This window comes from Bombina bombina, chromosome 6 (assembly GCF_027579735.1).
Source record: "Bombina bombina isolate aBomBom1 chromosome 6, aBomBom1.pri, whole genome shotgun sequence".
Classification (NCBI taxonomy): Eukaryota; Metazoa; Chordata; class Amphibia; order Anura; family Bombinatoridae; genus Bombina; species Bombina bombina.
This window is the reverse complement of record NC_069504.1, coordinates 1,135,369,499-1,135,395,368: the sequence shown is the minus strand read 5'-3', so window position 1 is coordinate 1,135,395,368 and position 25,870 is coordinate 1,135,369,499.

The window sequence follows — 25,870 nt, the reverse complement described above, 5'->3', positions numbered from 1 at the left end:
GTGTCACAGTTAAATCTACTGTGTGACAATAAGTTGTCTGTCAGTGTGTCACAGTAAAATGTACTGTGTGCCACTAAGTAGTCTGTCAGTGTGTCACAGTAAAATGTACTGTGTGCCACTAAGTAGTTTGTCAGTGTGTCACAGTTAAATGTACTGTGTGCCACTAAGTAGTCTGTCAGTGTGTCACAGTTAAATGTACTGTGTGCCACTAAGTAGTCTGTCAGTGTGTCACAGTTAAATGTACTGTGTGCCACTAAGTAGTCTGTCAGTGTGTCACAGTGTAATGTATTGTGTGCCACTAAGTAGTCTGTCAGTGTGTCACAGTGTAATGTATTGTGTGCCACTAAGTAGTCTGTCAGTGTGTCACAGTTAAATGTACTGTGCACCACTAAGTAGTCTGTCAGTGTGTCACAGTGTAATGTACTGTGTGCCACTAAGTAGTCTGTCAGTGTGTCACAGTTAAATCTACTGTGTGACAATAAGTTGTCTGTCAGTGTGTCACAGTAAAATGTACTGTGTGCCACTAAGTAGTCTGTCAGTGTGTCACAGTAAAATGTACTGTGTGCCACTAAGTAGTTTGTCAGTGTGTCACAGTTAAATGTACTGTGTGCCACTAAGTAGTCTGTCAGTGTGTCACAGTTAAATGTACTGTGTGCCACTAAGTAGTCTGTCAGTGTGTCACAGTTAAATGTACTGTGTGCCACTAAGTAGTCTGTCAGTGTGTCACAGTTAAATGTACTGTGTGCCACTAAGTAGTCTGTCAGTGTGTCACAGTAAAATGTACTCTGTGCCACTAAGTAGTCTGTCAGTGTGTCACAGTAAAATGTACTGTGTGCCACTAAGTAGTCTGTCAGTGTGTCACAGTGATATGTACTGTGTTCCACAAAGTAGCCTGACAGTGTGTCACAGTGAAATATATTGTGTGCCATTAAGTAGTCTGTCAGTGTGTCACAGTGTAATGTACTGTGTACCACTAAGTAGTCTGTCAGTGTGTCACAGTGTAATGTACTGTGTACCACTAAGTAGTCTGTCAGTGTGTCACAGTGTAATGTACTGTGTACCACTAAGTAGTCTGTCAGTGTGTCACAGTAAAATGTACTGTGCACCACTAAGTAGTCTGTCAGTGTGTCACAGTGAAATGTACTGTGTGCCACTAAGTAGTCTGTCAGTGTGTCACAGTTAAATGTACTGTGTGCCACTAAGTAGTCTGTCAGTGTGTCACAGTTAAATGTACTGTGTGCCACTAAGTAGTCTGTCAATGTGTCACAGTGACATGTACTGTGTTCCACAAAGTAGCCTGACAGTGTGTCACAGTGAAATATATTGTGTGCCATTAAGTAGTCTGTCAGTGTGTCACAGTTAAATGTACTGTGTACCACTAAGTAGTCTGTCAGTGTGTCACAGTTAAATGTACTGTGTGCCACTAAGTAGTCTGTCAGTGTGTCACAGTGTAATGTACTGTGTACCACTAAGTAGTCTTTCAGTGTGTCACAGTTAAATGTACTGTGTGCCACTAAGTAGTCTGTCAGTGTGTCACAGTAAAATGTACTGTGTGCCACTAAGTAGTCTGTCAGTGTGTCACAGTTAAATGTACTGTGTGCCACTAAGTAGTCTGTCAGTGTGTCACAGTGAAATGTACTGTTTGCCAATAAGTAGTCTTTCAGTGTGTCACAGTGTAATGTACTGTGTACCACTAAGTAGTCTGTCAGTGTGTCACAGTGTAATGTACTGTGTACCACTAAGTAGTCTGTCAGTGTGTCACAGTAAAATGTACTGTGCACCACTAAGTAGTCTGTCAGTGTGTCACAGTGAAATGTACTGTGTGCCACTAAGTAGTCTGTCAGTGTGTCACAGTGAAATGTACTGTGCACCACTAAGTAGTCTGTCAGTGTATCACAGTTAAATGTACTGTGTACCACTAAGTAGTCTGTCAGTGTGTCACAGTGAAATGTACTGTGTGCCACTAAGTAGTCTGTCAGTGTGTCACAGTGTAATGTACTGTTTGCCAATAAGTAGTCTGTCAGTGTGTCACAGTGAAATGTACTGTGTACCACTAAGTAGTCTGTCAGTGTGTCACAGTGTAATGTACTGTGTGCCACTAAGTAGTCTGTCAGTGTGTCACAGTGTAATGTATTGTGTGCCACTAAGTAGTCTGTCAGTGTGTCACAGTTAAATGTACTGTGCACCACTAAGTAGTCTGTCAGTGTGTCACAGTGTAATGTACTGTTTGCCACTAAGTAGTCTGTCAGTGTGTCACAGTTAAATCTACTGTGTGCCAATAAGTAGTCTGTCAGTGTGTCACAGTAAAATGTACTGTGTGCCACTAAGTAGTCTGTCAGTGTATCACAGTAAAATGTACTGTGTGCCACTAAGTAGTTTGTAAGTGTGTCACAGTTAAATGTACTGTGTGCCACTAAGTAGTCTGTCAGTGTGTCACAGTTAAATGTACTGTGTGCCACTAAGTAGTCTGTCAGTGTGTCACAGTTAAATGTAATGTGTGCCACTAAGTAGTCTGTCAGTGTGTCACAGTTAAATGTACTGTGTGCCACTTAGTAGTCTGTCAGTGTGTCACAGTAAAATGTACTGTGTGCCACTAAGTAGTCTTTCAGTGTGTCACAGTGACATGTACTGTGTTCCACAAAGTAGCCTGACAGTGTGTCACAGTGAAATATATTGTGTGCTATTAAGTAGTCTGTCAGTGTGTCACAGTGTAATGTACTGTGTACCACTAAGTAGTCTGTCAGTGTGTCACAGTGTAATGTACTGTGTACCACTAAGTAGTATGTCAGTGTGTCACAGTAAAATGTACTGTGCACCACTAAGTAGTCTGTCAGTGTGTCACAGTGTAATGTACTGTGTACCACTAAGTAGTCTGTCAGTGTATCACAGAGTAATGTACTGTGTACCACTAAGTAGTCTGTCAGTGTGTCACAGTGTAATGTACTGTGTACCACTAAGTAGTATGTCAGTGTGTCACAGTAAAATGTACTGTGCACCACTAAGTAGTCTGTCAGTGTGTCACAGTTAAATGTACTGTGTGCCACTAGGTAGTCTGTCAGTGTGTCACAGTTAAATGTACTGTGTGCCACTAAGTAGTCTGTCAATGTGTCACAGTGACATGTACTGTGTTCCACAAAGTAGCCTGACAGTGTGTCACAGTGAAATATATTGTGTGCCATTAAGTAGTCTGTCAGTGTGTCACAGTTAAATGTACTGTGTACCACTAAGTAGTCTGTCAGTGTGTAACAGTTAGATGTACTGTGTGCCACTAAGTAGTCTGTCAGTGTGTCACAGTTAAATGTACTGTGTGCCACTAAGTAGTCTGTCAGTGTGTCACAGTGAAATGTACTGTGTGCCACTAAGTAGTCTGTTAGTGTGTCACAGTGACATGTACTGTGTTCCACAAAGTAGCCTGACAGTGTGTCACAGTGAAATATATTGTGTGCCATTAAGTAGTCTGTCAGTGTGTCACAGTGTAATGTACTGTGTACCACTAAGTAGTCTGTCAGTGTGTCACAGTAAAATGTACTGTGCACCACTAAGTAGTCTGTCAGTGTGTCACAGTAAAATGTACTGTGCACCACTAAGTAGTTTGTCAGTGTGTCACAGTTAAATGTACTGTGTGCCACTAAGTAGTCTGTCAATGTGTCACAGTGACATGTACTGTGTTCCACAAAGTAGCCTGACAGTGTGTCACAGTGAAATATATTGTGTGCCATTAAGTAGTCTGTCAGTGTGTCACAGTTAAATTTACTGTGTACCACTAAGTAGTCTGTCAGTGCGTCACAGTTAAATGTACTGTGTGCCACTAAGTAGTCTGTCAGTGTGTCACAGTTAAATGTACTGTGTGCCACTAAGTAGTCTGTCAGTGTGTCACAGTGAAATGTACTGTGTGCCACTAAGTAGTCTGTCAGTGTGTCACAGTGACGTGTACTGTGTTCCACAAAGTAGCCTGACAGTGTGTCACAGTGAAATATATTGTGTGCCATTAAGTAGTCTGTCAGTGTGTCACAGTGTAATGTACTATGTACCACTAAGTAGTCTGTCAGTGTGTCACAGTGTTATGTACTGTGTACCACTAAGTAGTCTGTCAGTGTGTCACAGTGTAATGTACTGTGTACCACTAAGTAGTCTGTCAGTGTGTCACAGTGTAATGTACTGTGTACCACTAAGTAGTCTGTCAGTGTGTCACAGTAAAATGTACTGTGTGCCACTAAGTAGTCTGTCAGTGTGTCACAGTAAAATGTACTGTGTGCCACTAAGTAGTCTGTCAGTGTGTCACAGTTAAATGTACTGTGTGCCACTAAGTAGTCCTGTCAGTGTGTCACAGTTAAATGTACTGTGTGCCACTAAGTAGTCTGTCAGTGTGTCACAGTTAAATGTACTGTGTGCCACTAAGTAGTCTGTCAGTGTGTCACAGTTTAAATGGTACTGTGTGCCACTAAGTAGTCTGTCAGTGTGTCACAGTAAAATGTACTCTGTGCCACTAAGTAGTCTGTCAGTGTGTCACAGTAAAATGTACTGTGTGCCACTAAGTAGTCTGTCAGTGTGTCACAGTAAAATGTACTGTGTGCCACTAAGTAGTCTGTCAGTGTGTCACAGTTAAATGTACTGTGTGCCACTAAGTAGTCTGTCAGTGTGTCACAGTTAAATGTAATGTGTGCCACTAAGTAGTCTGTCAGTGTGTCACAGTTAAATGTACTGTGTGCCACTTAGTAGTCTGTCAGTGTGTCACAGTAAAATGTACTGTGTGCCACTAAGTAGTCTTTCAGTGTGTCACAGTGACATGTACTGTGTTCCACAAAGTAGCCTGACAGTGTGTCACAGTGAAATATATTGTGTGCTATTAAGTAGTCTGTCAGTGTGTCACAGTGTAATGTACTGTGTACCACTAAGTAGTCTGTCAGTGTATCACAGAGTAATGTACTGTGTACCACTAAGTAGTCTGTCAGTGTGTCACAGTGTAATGTACTGTGTACCACTAAGTAGTATGTCAGTGTGTCACAGTAAAATGTACTGTGCACCACTAAGTAGTCTGTCAGTGTGTCACAGTGAAATGTACTGTGTGCCACTAAGTAGTCTGTCAGTGTGTCACAGTTAAATGTACTGTGTGCCACTAGGTAGTCTGTCAGTGTGTCACAGTTAAATGTACTGTGTGCCACTAAGTAGTCTGTCAATGTGTCACAGTGACATGTACTGTGTTCCACAAAGTAGCCTGACAGTGTGTCACAGTGAAATATATTGTGTGCCATTAAGTAGTCTGTCAGTGTGTCACAGTTAAATGTACTGTGTACCACTAAGTAGTCTGTCAGTGTGTAACAGTTAGATGTACTGTGTGCCACTAAGTAGTCTGTCAGTGTGTCACAGTTAAATGTACTGTGTGCCACTAAGTAGTCTGTCAGTGTGTCACAGTGAAATGTACTGTGTGCCACTAAGTAGTCTGTTAGTGTGTCACAGTGACATGTACTGTGTTCCACAAAGTAGCCTGACAGTGTGTCACAGTGAAATATATTGTGTGCCATTAAGTAGTCTGTCAGTGTGTCACAGTGTAATGTACTGTGTACCACTAAGTAGTCTGTCAGTGTGTCACAGTAAAATGTACTGTGCACCACTAAGTAGTCTGTCAGTGTGTCACAGTAAAATGTACTGTGCACCACTAAGTAGTTTGTCAGTGTGTCACAGTTAAATGTACTGTGTGCCACTAAGTAGTCTGTCAATGTGTCACAGTGACATGTACTGTGTTCCACAAAGTAGCCTGACAGTGTGTCACAGTGAAATATATTGTGTGCCATTAAGTAGTCTGTCAGTGTGTCACAGTTAAATTTACTGTGTACCACTAAGTAGTCTGTCAGTGCGTCACAGTTAAATGTACTGTGTGCCACTAAGTAGTCTGTCAGTGTGTCACAGTTAAATGTACTGTGTGCCACTAAGTAGTCTGTCAGTGTGTCACAGTGAAATGTACTGTGTGCCACTAAGTAGTCTGTCAGTGTGTCACAGTGACGTGTACTGTGTTCCACAAAGTAGCCTGACAGTGTGTCACAGTGAAATATATTGTGTGCCATTAAGTAGTCTGTCAGTGTGTCACAGTGTAATGTACTATGTACCACTAAGTAGTCTGTCAGTGTGTCACAGTGTTATGTACTGTGTACCACTAAGTAGTCTGTCAGTGTGTCACAGTGTAATGTACTGTGTACCACTAAGTAGTCTGTCAGTGTGTCACAGTGTAATGTACTGTGTACCACTAAGTAGTCTGTCAGTGTGTCACAGTAAAATGTACTGTGTGCCACTAAGTAGTCTGTCAGTGTGTCACAGTAAAATGTACTGTGTGCCACTAAGTAGTTTGTCAGTGTGTCACAGTTAAATGTACTGTGTGCCACTAAGTAGTCTGTCAGTGTGTCACAGTTAAATGTACTGTGTGCCACTAAGTAGTCTGTCAGTGTGTCACAGTTAAATGTACTGTGTGCCACTAAGTAGTCTGTCAGTGTGTCACAGTTAAATGTACTGTGTGCCACTAAGTAGTCTGTCAGTGTGTCACAGTAAAATGTACTCTGTGCCACTAAGTAGTCTGTCAGTGTGTCACAGTAAAATGTACTGTGTGCCACTAAGTAGTCTGTCAGTGTGTCACAGTGATATGTACTGTGTTCCACAAAGTAGCCTGACAGTGTGTCACAGTGAAATATATTGTGTGCCATTAAGTAGTCTGTCAGTGTGTCACAGTGTAATGTACTGTGTACCACTAAGTAGTCTGTCAGTGTGTCACAGTGTAATGTACTGTGTACCACTAAGTAGTCTGTCAGTGTGTCACAGTGTAATGTACTGTGTACCACTAAGTAGTCTGTCAGTGTGTCACAGTAAAATGTACTGTGCACCACTAAGTAGTCTGTCAGTGTGTCACAGTGAAATGTACTGTGTGCCACTAAGTAGTCTGTCAGTGTGTCACAGTTAAATGTACTGTGTGCCACTAAGTAGTCTGTCAGTGTGTCACAGTTAAATGTACTGTGTGCCACTAAGTAGTCTGTCAATGTGTCACAGTGACATGTACTGTGTTCCACAAAGTAGCCTGACAGTGTGTCACAGTGAAATATATTGTGTGCCATTAAGTAGTCTGTCAGTGTGTCACAGTTAAATGTACTGTGTACCACTAAGTAGTCTGTCAGTGTGTCACAGTTAAATGTACTGTGTGCCACTAAGTAGTCTGTCAGTGTGTCACAGTGTAATGTACTGTGTACCACTAAGTAGTCTTTCAGTGTGTCACAGTTAAATGTACTGTGTGCCACTAAGTAGTCTGTCAGTGTGTCACAGTAAAATGTACTGTGTGCCACTAAGTAGTCTGTCAGTGTGTCACAGTTAAATGTACTGTGTGCCACTAAGTAGTCTGTCAGTGTGTCACAGTGAAATGTACTGTTTGCCAATAAGTAGTCTTTCAGTGTGTCACAGTGTAATGTACTGTGTACCACTAAGTAGTCTGTCAGTGTGTCACAGTGTAATGTACTGTGTACCACTAAGTAGTCTGTCAGTGTGTCACAGTAAAATGTACTGTGCACCACTAAGTAGTCTGTCAGTGTGTCACAGTGAAATGTACTGTGTGCCACTAAGTAGTCTGTCAGTGTGTCACAGTGAAATGTACTGTGCACCACTAAGTAGTCTGTCAGTGTATCACAGTTAAATGTACTGTGTGCCACTAAGTAGTCTGTCAGTGTGTCACAGTGAAATGTACTGTGTGCCACTAAGTAGTCTGTCAGTGTGTCACAGTGTAATGTACTGTTTGCCAATAAGTAGTCTGTCAGTGTGTCACAGTGAAATGTACTGTGTACCACTAAGTAGTCTGTCAGTGTGTCACAGTGTAATGTACTGTGTGCCACTAAGTAGTCTGTCAGTGTGTCACAGTGTAATGTATTGTGTGCCACTAAGTAGTCTGTCAGTGTGTCACAGTTAAATGTACTGTGCACCACTAAGTAGTCTGTCAGTGTGTCACAGTGTAATGTACTGTTTGCCACTAAGTAGTCTGTCAGTGTGTCACAGTTAAATCTACTGTGTGCCAATAAGTAGTCTGTCAGTGTGTCACAGTAAAATGTACTGTGTGCCACTAAGTAGTCTGTCAGTGTATCACAGTAAAATGTACTGTGTGCCACTAAGTAGTTTGTCAGTGTGTCACAGTTAAATGTACTGTGTGCCACTAAGTAGTCTGTCAGTGTGTCACAGTTAAATGTACTGTGTGCCACTAAGTAGTCTGTCAGTGTGTCACAGTTAAATGTAATGTGTGCCACTAAGTAGTCTGTCAGTGTGTCACAGTTAAATGTACTGTGTGCCACTTAGTAGTCTGTCAGTGTGTCACAGTAAAATGTACTGTGTGCCACTAAGTAGTCTTTCAGTGTGTCACAGTGACATGTACTGTGTTCCACAAAGTAGCCTGACAGTGTGTCACAGTGAAATATATTGTGTGCTATTAAGTAGTCTGTCAGTGTGTCACAGTGTAATGTACTGTGTACCACTAAGTAGTCTGTCAGTGTGTCACAGTGTAATGTACTGTGTGCCACTAAGTAGTCTGTCAGTGTGTCACAGTGTAATGTACTGTGTACCACTAAGTAGTCTGTCAGTGTATCACAGAGTAATGTACTGTGTACCACTAAGTAGTCTGTCAGTGTGTCACAGTGTAATGTACTGTGTACCACTAAGTAGTATGTCAGTGTGTCACAGTAAAATGTACTGTGCACCACTAAGTAGTCTGTCAGTGTGTCACAGTGAAATGTACTGTGTGCCACTAAGTAGTCTGTCAGTGTGTCACAGTTAAATGTACTGTGTGCCACTAGGTAGTCTGTCAGTGTGTCACAGTTAAATGTACTGTGTGCCACTAAGTAGTCTGTCAATGTGTCACAGTGACATGTACTGTGTTCCACAAAGTAGCCTGACAGTGTGTCACAGTGAAATATATTGTGTGCCATTAAGTAGTCTGTCAGTGTGTCACAGTTAAATGTACTGTGTACCACTAAGTAGTCTGTCAGTGTGTAACAGTTAGATGTACTGTGTGCCACTAAGTAGTCTGTCAGTGTGTCACAGTTAAATGTACTGTGTGCCACTAAGTAGTCTGTCAGTGTGTCACAGTGAAATGTACTGTGTGCCACTAAGTAGTCTGTTAGTGTGTCACAGTGACATGTACTGTGTTCCACAAAGTAGCCTGACAGTGTGTCACAGTGAAATATATTGTGTACCATTAAGTAGTCTGTCAGTGTGTCACAGTGTAATGTACTGTGTACCACTAAGTAGTCTGTCAGTGTGTCACAGTAAAATGTACTGTGCACCACTAAGTAGTCTGTCAGTGTGTCACAGTAAAATGTACTGTGCACCACTAAGTAGTTTGTCAGTGTGTCACAGTTAAATGTACTGTGTGCCACTAAGTAGTCTGTCAATGTGTCACAGTGACATGTACTGTGTTCCACAAAGTAGCCTGACAGTGTGTCACAGTGAAATATATTGTGTGCCATTAAGTAGTCTGTCAGTGTGTCACAGTTAAATTTACTGTGTACCACTAAGTAGTCTGTCAGTGCGTCACAGTTAAATGTACTGTGTGCCACTAAGTAGTCTGTCAGTGTGTCACAGTTAAATGTACTGTGTGCCACTAAGTAGTCTGTCAGTGTGTCACAGTGAAATGTACTGTGTGCCACTAAGTAGTCTGTCAGTGTGTCACAGTGACGTGTACTGTGTTCCACAAAGTAGCCTGACAGTGTGTCACAGTGAAATATATTGTGTGCCATTAAGTAGTCTGTCAGTGTGTCACAGTGTAATGTACTATGTACCACTAAGTAGTCTGTCAGTGTGTCACAGTGTAATGTACTGTGTACCACTAAGTAGTCTGTCAGTGTGTCACAGTGTAATGTACTGTGTACCACTAAGTAGTCTGTCAGTGTGTCACAGTGTAATGTACTGTGTACCACTAAGTAGTCTGTCAGTGTGTCACAGTAAAATGTACTGTGTGCCACTAAGTAGTCTGTCAGTGTGTCACAGTGTAATGTACTGTGTACCACTAAGTAGTCTGTCAGTGTGTCACAGTGTAATGTACTGTGTACCACTAAGTAGTCTGTCAGTGTGTCACAGTGTAATGTACTGTGTACCACTAAGTAGTCTGTCAGTGTGTCACAGTAAAATGTACTGTGCACCACTAAGTAGTCTGTCAGTGTGTCACAGTGAAATGTACTGTGTCCAACTAAGTAGTCTGTCAGTGTGTCACAGTGAAATGTACTGTGCACCACTAAGTAGTCTGTCAGTGTGTCACAGTGTAATGTACTGTTTGCCAATAAGTAGTCTGTCAGTGTGTCACAGTGAAATGTACTGTGTACCACTAAGTAGTCTGTCAGTGTGTCACAGTGTAATGTACTGTGCACCACTAAGTAGTCTGTCAGTGTGTCACAGTTAAATGTACTGTGTGCCACTAAGTAGTCTGTCAGTGTGTCACAGTGAAATGTACTGTGTGCCACTAAGTAGTCTGTCAGTGTGTCACAGTGTAATGTACTGTTTGCCAATAAGTAGTCTGTCAGTGTGTCACAGTGAAATGTACTGTGTACCACTAAGTAGTCTGTCAGTGTGTCACAGTGTAATGTACTGTGTGCCACTAAGTAGTCTGTCAGTGTGTCACAGTGTAATGTATTGTGTGCCACTAAGTAGTCTGTCAGTGTGTCACAGTTAAATGTACTGTGCACCACTAAGTAGTCTGTCAGTGTGTCACAGTGTAATGTACTGTGTGCCACTAAGTAGTCTGTCAGTGTGTCACAGTAAAATGTACTGTGTGCCATTAAGTAGTTTGTCAGCGTGTCACAGTTAAATGTACTGTGTGCCACTAAGTAGTCTGTCAGTGTGTCACAGTTAAATGTACTGTGTGCCACTAAGTAGTTTGTCAGTGTGTCACAGTTAAATGTACTGTGTGCCACTAAGTAGTCTGTCAGTGTGTCACAGTAAAATGTACTCTGTTCCACAAAGTAGCCTGACAGTGTGTCACAGTGAAATATATTGTGTGCCATTAAGTAGTCTGTCAGTGTGTCACAGTGTAATGTACTGTGTACCACTAAGTAGTCTGTCAGTGTGTCACAGTGTAATGTACTGTGTACCATTAAGTAGTCTGTCAGTGTGTCACAGTGTAATGTACTGTGTACCACTAAGTAGTCTGTCAGTGTGTCACAGTTAAATGTACTGTGTGCCACTAAGTAGTCTGTCAATGTGTCACAGTGACATGTACTGTGTTCCACAAAGTAGCCTGACAGTGTGTCACAGTGAAATATATTGTGTGCCATTAAGTAGTCTGTCAGTGTGTCACAGTTAAATGTACTGTGTACCACTAAGTAGTCTGTCAGTGTGTAACAGTTAGATGTACTGTGTGCCACTAAGTAGTCTGTCAGTGTGTCACAGTGAAATGTACTGTGTGCCACTAAGTAGCCTGACAGTGTGTCACAGTGAAATAACACAGCAAAGTGTAAAATAATGCATTTAGGGAAGAAAAATCCAAATGTTAATTACAGACTCAATGACACTTTACTGACTGTTACAGACGAGGAACAGGACTTGGGAATTATTATTTCAGATGATTTAAAACTTAGTAAACAATGTAGTAATGCAGCGAGTAAGGCTAGCAGAATGCTTGGATTTATTGGTAGAGGTATTTGGAGCAGAAATAGTAAGGTTCTTATGCCACTTTATAGATCATTAGTTAGGCCTCATCTTGAGTATTGTGTGCAGTTCTGGAGGCCATATCTTCAGAAGGATATTAACAAACTTGAATTTGTGCAAAGGAGGGCTACCAAAATGGTACATGGTCTAAAAAATAAAACTTACCAGGATAGGCTCAATGACCTAAATATGTATAGCTTAGAGGAGAGAAGGGAAAGAGGTGATATGATAGCAACTTTCAAGTACATTAAAGGGTTTAGTAAAACTGAGGCTGTGGGCATTTTACATAAAATGGAAAATACAAGAACAAGGGGTCATGAGCTCAAGCTAAAGGGTAGTAGATTCAGGAGTAATTTGAGGAAGCTTCTTTACAGAAAGAGTGATTGATTTATGGAATAAACTTCCTCAAGAGGGAGTAGCAACAAACACTGTGAGGGACTTTAAAAATGCATGGGACAAGCATAGGGCTATCCTACCAACTAGCTAAGTTTATACTGTTAGGTAAGGTCGGGCAGACTTGCTGGGCCTATGGCTCTTATCTGCCGTCAACATCTTTGTTTCTATGTTTCTATATTGTGTGCCACTAAGTAGTCTGTCAGTGTGTCACAGTGAAATGTACAGTGCACCACTAAGTAGTCTGTCAGTGTGTCACAGTGTAATGTACTGTTTGCCAATAAGTAGTCTGTCAGTGTGTCACAGTGTAATGTACTGTGTACCACTAAGTAGTCTGTCAGTGTGTCACAGTTAAATGTACTGTGTGCCACTAAGTAGTCTGTCAGTGTGTCACAGTTAAATGTACTGTGTGCCACTAAGTAGTCTGTCAGTGTGTCACAGTTAAATGTACTGTGTGCCACTAAGTAGTCTGTCAGTGTGTCACAGTTAAATGTACTGTGTGCCACTAAGTAGTCTGTCAGTGTGTCACAGTTAAATGTACTGTGTGCCACTAAGTAGTCTGTCAGTGTGTCACAGTTAAATGTACTGTGTGCCACTAAGTAGTCTGTCAGTGTGTCACAGTTAAATGTACTGTGTGCCACTAAGTAGTCTGTCAGTGTGTCACAGTGAAATGTACAGTGCACCACTAAGTAGTCTGTCAGTGTGTCACAGTGTAATGTACTGTTTGCCAATAAGTAGTCTGTCAGTGTGTCACAGTGTAATGTACTGTGTACCACTAAGTAGTCTGTCAGTGTGTCACAGTTAAATGTACTGTGTGCCACTAAGTAGTCTGTCAGTGTGTCACAGTTAAATGTACTGTGTGCCACTAAGTAGTCTGTCAGTGTGTCACAGTTAAATGTACTGTGTGCCACTAAGTAGTCTGTCAGTGTGTCACAGTTAAATGTACTGTGTGCCACTAAGTAGTCTGTCAGTGTGTCACAGTTAAATGTACTGTGTGCCACTAAGTAGTCTGTCAGTGTGTCACAGTTAAATGTACTGTGTGCCACTAAGTAGTCTGTCAGTGTGTCACAGTTAAATGTACTGTGTGCCACTAAGTAGTCTGTCAGTGTGTCACAGTTAAATGTACTGTGTGCCACTAAGTAGTCTGTCAGTGTGTCACAGTTAAATGTACTGTGTGCCATTAAGTAGTCTGTCAGTGTGTCACAGTTAAATGTACTGTGTGCCACTAAGTAGTCTGTCAGTGTGTCACAGTGTAATGTACTGTGTGCCACTAAGTAGTCTGTCAGTGTGTCACAGTTAAATGTACTGTGTGCCACTAAGTAGTCTGTCAATGTGTCACAGTTAAATGTACTGTGTGCCATTAAGTAGTCTGTCAGTGTGTCACAGTTAAATGTACTGTGTGCCACTAAGTAGTCTGTCAGTGTGTCACAGTTAAATGTACTGTGTGCCACTAAGTAGTCTGTCAGTGTGTCACAGTTAAATGTACTGTGTGCCACTAAGTAGTCTGTCAGTGTGTCACAGTTAAATGTACTGTGTGCCACTAAGTAGTCTGTCAGTGTGTCACAGTTAAATGTACTGTGTGCCACTAAGTAGTCTGTCAGTGTGTCACAGTTAAATGTACTGTGTACCACTAAGTAGTCTGTCAGTGTGTCACAGTAAAATATACTGTGTGCCACTAAGTAGTCTGTCAGTGTGTCACAGTTAAATGTACTGTGTACCACTAAGTAGTCTGTCAGTGTGTCACAGTTAAATGTACTGTGTACCACTAAGTAGTCTGTCAGTGTGTCACAGTTAAATGTACTGTGTGCCACTAAGTAGTCTGTCAGTGTGTCACAGTTAAATGTACTGTGTGCCACTAAGTAGTCTGTCAGTGTGTCACAGTTAAATGTACTGTGTGCCACTAAGTAGTCTGTCAGTGTGTCACAGTTAAATGTACTGTGTGCCACTAAGTAGTCTGTCAGTGTGTCACAGTAAAATGTACTGTGTGCCACTAAGTAGTCTGTCAGTGTGTCACAGTGACATGTACTGTGTTCCACAAAGTAGCCTGACAGTGTGTCACAGTTAAATATATTGTGTGCCATTAAGTAGTCTGTCAGTGTGTCACAGTGTAATGTACTGTGTACCACTAAGTAGTCTGTCAGTGTGTCACAGTGTAATGTACTGTGTACCACTAAGTAGTCTGTCAGTGTGTCACAGTGTAATGTACTGTGTACCACTAAGTAGTCTGTCAGTGTGTCACAGTGTAATGTACTGTGTACCACTAAGTAGTATGTCAGTGTGTCACAGTAAAATGTACTGTGCACCACTAAGTAGTCTGTCCGTGTGTCACAGTGAAATGTACTGTGTGCCACTAAGTAGTCTGTCAGTGTGTCACAGTTAAATGTACTGTGTGCCACTAAGTAGTCTGTCAGTGTGTCACAGTTAAATGTACTGTGTGCCACTAAGTAGTCTGTCAATGTGTCACAGTGACATGTACTGTGTTCCACAAAGTAGCCTGACAGTGTGTCACAGTGAAATATATTGTGTGCCATTAAGTAGTCTGTCAGTGTGTCACAGTTAAATGTACTGTGTACCACTAAGTAGTCTGTCAGTGTGTAACAGTTAGATGAACTGTGTGCCACTAAGTAGTCTGTCAGTGTGTCACAGTTAAATGTACTGTGTGCCACTAAGTAGTCTGTCAGTGTGTCACAGTGAAATGTACTGTGTGCCACTAAGTAGTCTGTTAGTGTGTCACAGTGAAATATATTGTGTGCCATTAAGTAGTCTGTCAGTGTGTCACAGTTAAATTTACTGTGTACCACTAAGTAGTCTGTCAGTGCGTCACAGTTAAATGTACTGTGTGCCACTAAGTAGTCTGTCAGTGTGTCACAGTTAAATGTACTGTGTGCCACTAAGTAGTCTGTCAGTGTGTCACAGTGAAATGTACTGTGTGCCACTAAGTAGTCTGTCAGTGTGTCACAGTGACGTGTACTGTGTTCCACAAAGTAGCCTGACAGTGTGTCACAGTGAAATATATTGTGTGCCATTAAGTAGTCTGTCAGTGTGTCACAGTGTAATGTACTGTGTACCACTAAGTAGTCTGTCAGTGTGTCACAGTGTAATGTACTGTGTACCACTAAGTAGTCTGTCAGTGTGTCACAGTAAAATGTACTGTGTGCCACTAAGTAGTCTGTCAGTGTGTCACAGTGACATGTACTGTGTTCCACAAGGTAGCCTGACAGTGTGTCACAGTGAAATATATTGTGTGCCATTAAGTAGTCTGTCAGTGTGTCACAGTGTAATGTACTATGTACCACTAAGTAGTCTGTCAGTGTGTCACAGTGTAATGTACTGTGTACCACTAAGTAGTCTGTCAGTGTGTCACAGTGTAATGTACTGTGTACCACTAAGTAGTCTGTCAGTGTGTCACAGTGTAATGTACTGTGCACCACTAAGTAGTCTGTCAGTGTGTCACAGTGAAATGTACTGTGTCCAACTAAGTAGTCTGTCAGTTTGTCACAGTGAAATGTACTGTGCACCACTAAGTAGTCTGTCAGTGTGTCACAGTTAAATGTACTGTGTGCCACTAAGTAGTCTGTCAGTGTGTCACAGTGAAATGTACTGTGTGCCACTAAGTAGTCTGTCAGTGTGTCACAGTGTAATGTACTGTTTGCCAATAAGTAGTCTGTCAGTGTGTCACAGTGAAATGTACTGTGTACCACTAAGTAGTCTGTCAGTGTGTCACAGTGTAATGTACTGTGTGCCACTAAGTAGTCTGTCAGTGTGTCACAGTGTAATGTATTGTGTGCCACTAAGTAGTCTGTCAGTGTGTCACAGTTAAATGTACTGTGCACCACTAAGTAGTCTGTCAGTGTGTCACAGTGTAATGTACTGTGTGCCACTAAGTAGTCTGTGAGTGTGTCACAGTAAAATGTACTGTGTGCCACTAAGTAGTTTGTCAGTGTGTCACAGTTAAATGTACTGTGTGCCACTAAGTAGTCTGTCAGTGTGTCACAGTTAAATGTACTGTGTGCCACTAAGTAGTTTGTCAGTGTGTCACAGTTAAATGTACTGTGTGCCACTAAGTAGTCTGTCAGTGTGTCACAGTAAAATGTACTCTGTTCCACAAAGTAGCCTGACAGTGTGTCACAGTGAAATATATTGTGTGCCATTAAGTAGTCTGTCAGTGTGTCACAGTGTAATGTACTGTGTACCACTAAGTAGTCTGTCAGTGTGTCACAGTGTAATGTACTGTGTACCACTAAGTAGTCTGTCAGTGTGTCACAGTGTAATGTACTGTGTACCACTAAGTAGTCTGTCAGTGTGTCACAGTAAAATGTACTGTGCACCACTAAGTAGTCTGTCAGTGTGTCACAGTGAAATGTACTGTGTGCCACTACGTAGTCTGTCAGTGTGTCACAGTGAAATGTACTGTGCACCACTAAGTAGTCTGTCAGTGTGTCACAGTTAAATGTACTGTGTGCCACTAAGTAGTCTGTCAGTGTGTCAAAGTGAAATGTACTGTGTGCCACTAAGTAGTCTGTCAGTGTGTCACAGTGTAATGTACTGTTTGCCAATAAGTAGTCTGTCAGTGTGTCACAGTGAAATGTACTGTGTACCACTAAGTAGTCTGTCAGTGTGTCACAGTGTAATGTACTGTGTGCCACTAAGTAGTCTGTCAGTGTGTCACAGTGTAATGTATTGTGTGCCACTAAGTAGTCTGTCAGTGTGTCACAGTTAAATGTACTGTGCACCACTAAGTAGTCTGTCAGTGTGTCACAGTTAAATGTACTGTGTGCCACTAAGTAGTCTGTCAGTGTGTCACAGTTAAATCTACTGTGTGCCAATAAGTAGTCTGTCAGTGTGTCACAGTGTAATGTACTGTTTGCCAATAAGTAGTTTGTCAGTGTGTCACAGTGTAATGTACTGTGTGCCAATAAGTAGTCTGTCAGTGTGTCACAGTGTAATGTACTGTGTGCCACTAAGTAGTCTGTCAGTGTGTCACAGTGAAATGTACTGTGTGCCACTAAGTAGTCTGTCAGTGTGTCACAGTGAAATGTACTGCGTGCCAATAAGTAGTCTGTTAGTGTGTCACAGTGAAATGTACTGTGTGCCACTAAGTAGTCTGTCAGTGTGTCACAGTAAAATGTACTGTGTGCCACTAAGTAGTCTGTCAGTGTGTCACAGTAAAATATACTGTGTGCCACTAAGTAGTCTGTCAGTGTGTCACAGTTAAATGTACTGTGTGCCACTAAGTAGTCTGTCAGTGTGTCACAGTTAAATGTACTGTGTGCCACTAAGTAGTTTGTCAGTGTGTCACAGTGAAATGTACTGTGTGCCAATTAGTAGTCTGTCAGTGTGTCACAGTGAAATGTACTGTGTACCACTAAATAGTCTGTCAGTGTGTCACAGTGTAATGTACTGTGTGCCACTAAGTAGTCTGTCAGTGTGTCACAGTGTAATGTACTGTGTGCCACTAAGTAGTCTGTCAGTGTGTCACAGTGTAATGTACTGTGTGTCATTAAGTAGTCTGTCAGTGTGTCACAGTTAAATGTACTGTGTGCCACTAAGTAGTCTGTCAGCGTGTCACAGTGTAATGTACTGTTTGCCACTAAGTAGTCTGTCAGTGTGTCACAGTTAAATGTACTGTGTGCCACTAAGTAGTCTGTCAGTGTGCCACAATGTAATGTACTGTGTGCCACTAAGTAGTCTGTCAGTGTGTCACAGTGTAATGTACTGTGTGCCACTAAGTAGTCTGTCAGTGTGTCACAGTGTAATGTACTGTGTGCCAATAAGTAGTCTGTCAGTGTGTCACAGTGAAATGTACAGTGTACCACTAAGTAGTCTGTCAGTGTGTCACAGTTAAATGTACTGTGTGCCACTAAGTAGTCTGTCAGTGTGTCACAGTGTAATGTACTGTTTGCCACTAAGTAGTCTGTCAGTGTGTCACAGTTAAATGTACTGTGTGCCACTAAGTAGTCTGTCAGTGTGTCACAGTGTAATGTACTGTGTACCACTAAGTAGTCTGTCAGTATGTCACAGTTAAATGTACTGTGTGCCACTAAGTGATCTGTCAGTGTGTCACAGTTAAATGTACTGTGTGCCACTAAGTAGTCTGTCAGTGTGCCACAATGTAATGTACTGTGTGCCACTAAGTAGTCTGTCAGTGTGTCACAGTGTAATGTACTGTGTGCCACTAAGTAGTCTGTCAGTGTGTCACAGTGTAATGTACTGTGTGCCAATAAGTAGTCTGTCAGTGTGTCACAGTGAAATGTACAGTGTACCACTAAGTAGTCTGTCAGTGTGTCACAGTTAAATGTACTGTGTGCCACTAAGTAGTCTGTCAGTGTGTCACAGTGTAATGTACTGTTTGCCACTAAGTAGTCTGTCAGTGTGTCACAGTTAAATGTACTGTGTGCCACTAAGTAGTCTGTCAGTGTGTCACAGTGTAATGTACTGTGTACCACTAAGTAGTCTGTCAGTGTGTCACAGTTAAATGTACTGTGTGCCACTAAGTGATCTGTCAGTGTGTCACAGTGTAATGTACTGTGTGCCACTAAGTAGTCTGTCAGTGTGTCACAGTGTAATGTACTGTGTACCACTAAGTAGTCTGTCAGTGTGTCACAGTTAAATGTACTGTGTGCCACTAAGTGATCTGTCAGTGTGTCACAGTGTAATGTACTGTGTGCCACTAAGTGATCTGTCAGTGTGTCACAGTGTAATGTACTGTGTGCCACTAAGTAGTCTGTCAGTGTGTCACAGTGTAATGTACTGTGTGCCACTAAGTAGTCTGTCAGTGTGTCACAGTTAAATGTACTGTGTGCCACTAAGTAGTCTGTCAGTGTGTCACAGTGTAATGTACTGTGTGCCACTAAGTAGTCTGTCAGTGTGTCACAGTTAAATGTACTGTGTGCCACTAAGTAGTCTGTCAGTGTGTCACAGTAAAATGTACTGTGTGCCACTAAGTAGTCTGTCAGTGTGTCACAGTTAAATGTACTGTGTGCCACTAAGTAGTCTGTCAGTGTGTCACAGTTAAATGTACTGTGTGCGACTAAGTAGTCTGTCAGTGTGTCACAGTGTAATGTACTGTGTGCCACTAAGTAGTCTGCCAGTGTGACAATATTACAATGCATCATTCTAATATAATAATACATTTGTCATCTAAAATCTCAGATCTGTAGAATTAAATATTAATTAACTAAGATAAAAATGATAAATACAAATAATTGATTTTCAGCTTGAATTCTAGATTTAAGCCAAATCTCTCCTGAGCCTAGAAAATGTGCGTGTTTACATCAATGCAGTGTTCATGTTTTGGGTAAGAGGAAATATGAAACATTAGACATTAGATTGCACGTTGCTGGCGATAGTTATTTTAGGCCAGATTACGAATGGCGTGCTAACAGTAACGTTTGAGAGATAAAAGGTTTACCATGGCTGTTTGCAGGCGTCGGATGTAGCGTTCGTATTACAAGTTAAAAGTAAATGTGATCTCTTGAGTGCAATTGAAGTTAACACACGTTATTATAGCCGATCTTCAGAGACCTAGTTATCTGTTTCACAAAACAAAAAGGTGTCAGAAAACACATAAAAAATACATGTTAAAGTACAGTTACACTCATAATAACATTCAGTGGCGTCACTAGGGGGGGGTGCGAGGGGTGTGGGCTGCACCCGGTTGACACCCTCCAGGGGTTGACACCACCAGAATTTTTTTAATTTTTGTTTATTGAAATTCAAAGATATACAATGTAGAGATGCATAGATTTTTTTATTAGAGGGGCCAGCATTTGTGAACATTAATGGGACTGAGAAAGCTGTAGACACTTACGGCTAGATTTAGAGTTCGGCGGTAGCCGTGAAAACCAGCGTTAGAGGCTCCTAACGCTGGTTTTAGGCTACCGCCGGTATTTGGAGTCAGTGATTAAAGGGTCTAACGCTCACTTTTCAGCCGCGACTTTTCCATACCGCAGATCCCCTTACGTCAATTGCGTATCCTATCTTTTCAATGGGATCTTTCTAACGCTGGTATTTAGAGTCGTTTCTGAAGTGAGCGTTAGAGCTCTAACGACAAAACTCCAGCCGCAGGAAAATAGCAGGAGTTAAGAGCTTTCTGGGCTAACGCCGGTTCATAAAGCTCTTAACTACTGTACCCTAAAGTACACTAACAACCATAAACTACCTATTTACCCCTAAACCGAGGTCCCCCCACATCGCCGCCACTCAATTAAACATTTTTAACCCCTAATCTGCCGACCGCCAACTACGTTATACTTATGTACCCCTAATCTGCTGCCCCTAACCCCGCCGACCCCTGTATTATATTTATTAACCCCTAACCTGCCCCCCACAACGTCGCCGCCAGCTACTTACAATAATTAACCCCTAATCTGCCGACCGCAAAGCGCCGCCACTTACGTTATCCTTATGTACCCCTAATCTGCTGCCCCTAACACCGCCGACCCCTATATTATATTTATTAACCCCTAATCTGCCCCCCTCAACGTCGCCGACACCTGCCTACACTTATTAACCCCTAATCTGACGACCGGAGCTCATCGCTACTATAATAAATGGATTAACCCCTAAAGCTAAGTCTAACCCTAACACTAACACCCCCCTAACTTAAATATAATTTAAATCTAACGAAATTAATTAACTCTTATTAAATAAATTATTCCTATTTAAAGCTAAATACTTACCTGTAAAATACATCCTAATATAGCTACAATATAAATTATAATTATATTGTAGCTATTTTAGGATTAATATTTATTTTACAGGTAACTTTGTAATTATTTTAACCAGGTACAATAGCTATTAAATAGTTAATAACTATTTAATAGCTACCTAGTTAAAATAATTACAAATTTACCTGTAAAATAAATCCTAACCTAAGTTATAATTAAACCTAACACTACCCTATCAATAAATTAATTAAATAAACTACCTACAATTACCTACAATTAACCTAACACTACACTATCAATAAATAAATTAAATACAATTGCTACAAATAAATACAATTACATAAACTAACTAAAGTACAAAAAATAAAAAAGAACTAAGTTACAAAAAATAAAAAAATATTTACCAACATTAGAAAAATATTACAACAATTTTAAACTAATTACACCTACTCTAAGCCCCCTAATAAAATAACAAAGACCCCCAAAATAAAAAATTCCCTACCCTATTCTAAATTAATAAATGTAAAAGCTCTTTTACCTTACCAGCCCTGAACAGGGCCCTTTGCGGGGCATGCCCCAAGAAAATCAGCTCTTTTGCCTGTAAAAAAAAACATACAATACCCCCCCCCCAACATTACAACCCACCACCCACATACCCCTAATCTAACCCAAACCCCCCTTAAATAAACCTAACACTAAGCCCCTGAAGATCTTCCTACCTTGTCTTCACCATCCAGGTATCACCGATCCGTCCTGGCATCCGGTGCTGAAGAGGTCCAGAAGAGGCTCCAAAGTCTTCCTCCTATCCGGCAAGAAGAGGACATCCGGACCGGCAAACATCTTCTCCAAGCGGCATCTTCGATCTTCTTCCATCCGGTGCGGAGCGGGTCCATCTTGAAGCAGCCGACGCGGAATGACGGTTCCTTTAAGGGACGTCATCCAAGATGGCGTCCCTCGAATTCCGATTGGCTGATAGTATTCTATCAGCCAATCGGAATTAAGGTAGGAATATTCTGATTGGCTGATGGAATCAGCCAATCAGAATCAAGTTCAATCCGATTGGCTGATCCAATCAGCCAATCAGATTGAGCTCGCATTCTATTGGCTGTTCCGATCAGCCAAGATGGACCCGCTCCGCAATAATTTATTTAATAAGAGTTAATTAATTTCGTTAGATTTAAATTATATTTAAGTTAGGGGGGTGTTAGTGTTAGGGTTAGACTTAGCTTTAGGGGTTAATCCATTTATTATAGTAGCGATGAGCTCCGGTCGTCAGATTAGGGGTTAATAATTGAAGGTAGGTGTCGGCGATGTTAGGGAGGGCAGATTAGGGGTTAATACTATTTATGATAGGGTTAGTGAGGCGGGTTAGGGGTTAATACATTTATTATAGTAGCGGTGCGGTCCGCTCGGCAGATTAGGGGTTAATAAGTGTAGGCAGGTGTCGGCGACGTTGAGGGGGGCAGATTAGGGGTTAATAAATATAATATAGGGGTCGGCGGTGTTAGGGGCAGCAGATTAGGGGTACATAGGGATAATGTAAATTGCGGCGGTTTACGGAGCGGCAGATTAGGGGTTAATAATATAATGCAGTGTCAGCGATAGCGGGGGCGGCAGATTAGGGGTTAATAAGTGTAAGGTTAGGGGTGTTTAGACTCGGGGTACATGTTAGGGTGTTAGGTGCAGACGTAGGAAGTGTTTCCCCATAGGAAACAATGGGGCTGCGTTAGGAGCTGAACGCTGCTTTTTTGCAGGTGTTAGGTTTTTTTTCAGCTCAAACAGCCCCATTGTTTCCTATGGGAGAATCGTGCACGAGCACGTTTTTGAGGCTGGCCGCGTCCGTAAGCAACTCTGGTATCGAGAGTTGCATTTGCGGTAAAAATGCTCTACGCTCCTTTTTTGGAGCCTAACGCAGCATTTTTTTGAACTCTCGATACCAGAGTTAATTTTATGGTGCGGCCAGAAAAAAGCCCGCGGAGCGTTAACAGCCCATCTACCGCCAAACTCCAAATCTAGGCCTTAATTTTTTTGCCCCTTGAGCCAGCACTGCAATTTCTGGCTGCTTTTGCTTGTTTGTACTTTGCTCCACCCTGCCCAATTTCACTATGAATGTTGTGGGCGTGCCGTGGGGCTTGCGAAGTTGCGCTGGTAGCCTAAACCTGCCTGCCTATCTGTGCTCACTGCTCAGTGACGTTTGGAGCAGTGGAGTCACTCACTGCTGCTCTTTTTCTCTAAACGAAACTGTGAAATCATGAGGCGGATGCCTGGCACCTGACCGCATGACTGCCTGACACTGTCTCTAAAGTGAAGGAGCCTTGTATGATGCCCACCAGACCGGTACGGTTATGGTACACTATGTGCACACTGAAGAGGTGAGAAGGGAGGGCGGGCGGGGTCTGGGGGTGGGCAGAGAGCAGAGGTGATTGGCCATAAGAAGCGGTAGGCACGTGGCCCGGGGCTGTGCACTGACAGACTTGGAACAGAGTCAGAGAGCAGAATTTTCATAGTTTGCGCGCCTAAACCTTTTCTTTAGTGATTTATTTTTAGAGTGCTCTGTTTATTATTATTATTATTATTATTATTATCGGTTATTTGTAGAGCGCCAACAGATTCTGCAGCGTTTATCTTTCATTTGATGCTCTGCTGAGCCAGGGAGCATCTCTAGACATGAGCTTTATAATTAATGCAGTGCAGTTTACATATTTTGTATGTGTGTGTGTCTGAGGTTTTGTGTTTGTGTGTGTGTGTGTCTGAGTGTTTTTGTGTGTGTGTGTGTGTGACAGAGTGTTTTTGTGTGTGTGTCTGAGTGTTTTTGTGTGTGTGTGTGTGTGTCTGAGTGTTTTTGTGTGTGTCTGAGTGTTTTTATGTGTGTGTATGTGTGTCTGAGTGTTTTTGTGTGTGTGTGTCTGAGTGTTTTTGTGTGTGTGTCTGAGTGTTTTTATGTGTGTGTGTGTGTGCATGTGACAGAGTGTTTTTGTGTGTGTGTGTGTGTGTCTGAGTGTTTGTGTGTGTGTGTGTGTGTGTCTGAGTGTTTTTGTGTGTGTCTGAGTGTTTTTGTGTGTGTGTCTGAGTGCTTTTGTGTGTGTGTCTGAGTGTTTCTGTGTGTGTGTCTGAGTGTTTTTGTGTGTGTCTGAGTGTTTTTGTGTGTGTGTCTGAGTGCTTTTGTGTGTGTGTCTGAGTGTTTCTGTGTGTGTGTCTGAGTGTTTTTGTGCGTGTGTCTGAGTATGTTTCTGAGTGTTTGTGTGTGCATCTGAGTGCGTTTTTAAGTGTGTCTGAGTGTTTGTATGTGTGTGTGCCTGTGTTTTTGTGTTTGTGTGTGTCTGCTTTTTGGGGGGAGGGGGGTGACACCATAACGTACCGCACCGGGTAAACCCAACCCTAGTGACGCCACTGATAACATTAATACAAATAAAGTAAAAATCAGCAATCAGCAAGCGCTACCCAGTTGCTTAAAATTGCTGATCTATCTGAATTATGAAAGAAAAAGAATTGGGTTTAGTATCCCTTTAAACACCTTTCAAATGTACTTAATTCTCTTGGAAACCTTTGTTGAAGAAACAGCAATGCACATGGGCGAGCCAATAACATGAGGCATATATGTGCAGCCACCAATCCGCAGCTCCTGAGCCTACCTTGGTATACTTTTCAACAAAGGATATCAAAAGAACAAAACAAATTAGATAAACAAACTAAATTGGAATGTTGTTTAAAATGACATGCTCTCTCTGACTCATAAAATAATCATGTTCCTTTAAAGACTTCATTTAGAAAAATGCTTAAAATAAAAAACTTGTGAAAGAAAAACACTTTTCTGCTTCTTTTTTTAAAAAAAATCTTCTTAAAAACTATGTTTTGTTCAGGCAATGCTTGAAAACTCACTGCCATTTACGTGAATATTGGCAGCATATTGTCCCTGCATTTCTTTGTGCATATGTGTCAGTATGCAACTCAAATTAAAGCGAACCTGCTTAAAACTTATGCGGCGGAGATCTTTTAAATAGAGGTCTTAGTGGTATTTGCTTGTAAACTGATAGAAACTCTCTCTAAGGAGCAGCTCACGCCAGGAGGTGTCTTTCATTCATTCTGTCAGTATCAGTTAGCAAAATAATTTGTGACTTGTCGGAAGGAGACGCCTTTTCACACTCACCATGTTAAACTTTCACAGCATGGAAAAATGTAATGTATTCTGACAGTTTTTTAATATGTTTGAAAGTGATGGACATCTCATCTATAAAATATTACAAAACCATATAAACATAAATATAGAAACAAAGATTTTATTTAGCAGATGAGGCTGAAAAAATAAAAAAAAGTCCATTAAAGGGACACTAAACCCAAATGTTTTCTTTCATGATTCATATAGAGCAGTCATTTTAAGCAACTTTCTAATTTACTCCTATTATCAATTTTCTTCATTCTCTTGCCATTTTTATTTAAAAAGCAGGAATGTAAAGCTTTTTAGGTTGAGAACCTGGGTTATGCTTGCTGATTGGTTGCTAAATGTAGCCACCAATAAGCAAGCGCTATCCAGGGTGCTGAACCTAAAATGAGCTTTAAATTCCTGCTTTTTCAATAAAGATAGCAAGAGAACGAAGACAAATTGATAAGAGGAGTAAATTAGAAAGTTGCTTAAAATTGCTACTCTATCTGAATCATGAAAGAAAACACTTGGGTTTAGTGTCTCTTAAGCTGAATCTATAAAAAAAAATAACACCAAATAAACTGACAATCCTACCTTTAAACAATTAGACTTATTAATTGTATTTACATATTATTATTATTATCGGCTATTTGTAGAGCGCCAGCAGATTCCGCAACACTATAAACATAGGCGGTATACAGGATAACATTTACAATGTACAAGGCCCTGCCGAGAGTTGCACTGTTGTAATCGGCTCTCATGAAGGTGATCTACAAACAGCTGGGCTCCTAGGCTTACATGCTAAGGGAATCAAGGGGATAGCAATGGACTTAGGAAAGGTTAGCGTAGGTTGTATGCATCCCTGAATAGCAGAGTCTTTAGGGAGCACTTGAAGCTTTCAAAACTAGGGTTAGAGTCTTGTGGAGCGAGGCAGAGATTTCCATAAGATAGGAGCCAGTCTGGAAAAGTCTTGTAAACGGGAATGTGAGGCGGTAACAAGAGAGGTGGAGAA